Consider the following 715-nt stretch of genomic DNA (forward strand, 5'->3'; position numbering starts at 1 on the left):
TGTCTGTTGCTGCAACTACCTGGACAAAAAAAACAGCAGCAACTGCAGCAACTGCAGCAGCTGGCGCTGCTGGGGCTCAAAAAATCCCCACGTATATTCTGCTGTTGCTGCTGCTGCTGCTGCTGCTGCTGCTGCTGCTGCTGCTGCTGCTGCTGCTGGTGGACAGTTGCCGCCTCGGTGGACTTGGCGCTGCAGTTGGCCAGTGATGCTGCTTCTTGCTTTGCTGCTGTTGCTGCAGCTGCAGCTCGTGTCTGTACTGTTGCTGTCTGCAGCAGCGCGATCTGTTTGTTGGTTGTTGAAAGGACGAACGTCGGCGGAGAGCCGCAAAAACCCTAAACCCTAAACCCTAAACCCTAAACCCTCGACAGAGCTTATTGTGATACTGAAAGGGAAGAAGAAGAGAAGCAAAGAGAGCCGCCTTGACGCAGGCCGAGCAGCAGAAGAGACAAACAACGGCAAGAAAGCTGTACGAGTGAAGCCCCCGTGAGTGGTGGCGTGTCAGCCAACCGATGCCAGGCCTAACCGTAAACCCTAAACCCTAAACCCTAAACCCTAAACAATCTTCCACAAAGTGTAGAGACAGCAGTAACACCAATACGACCAAATTCAGGCGGGCTGAGTGGCGTGGCTGCATGCGCAAGAACAAAGGAAGCGGTGGACCCCGCGAGCTGCTGTCTGTACTCCTCCTTTTTAATTGAGTAAAGCAAACGGAACA

Source organism: Eimeria mitis, genomic scaffold, assembly GCF_000499745.2.
Source record: "Eimeria mitis Houghton genomic scaffold, Emh_scaff2627, whole genome shotgun sequence".
Classification (NCBI taxonomy): domain Eukaryota; phylum Apicomplexa; class Conoidasida; order Eucoccidiorida; family Eimeriidae; genus Eimeria; species Eimeria mitis.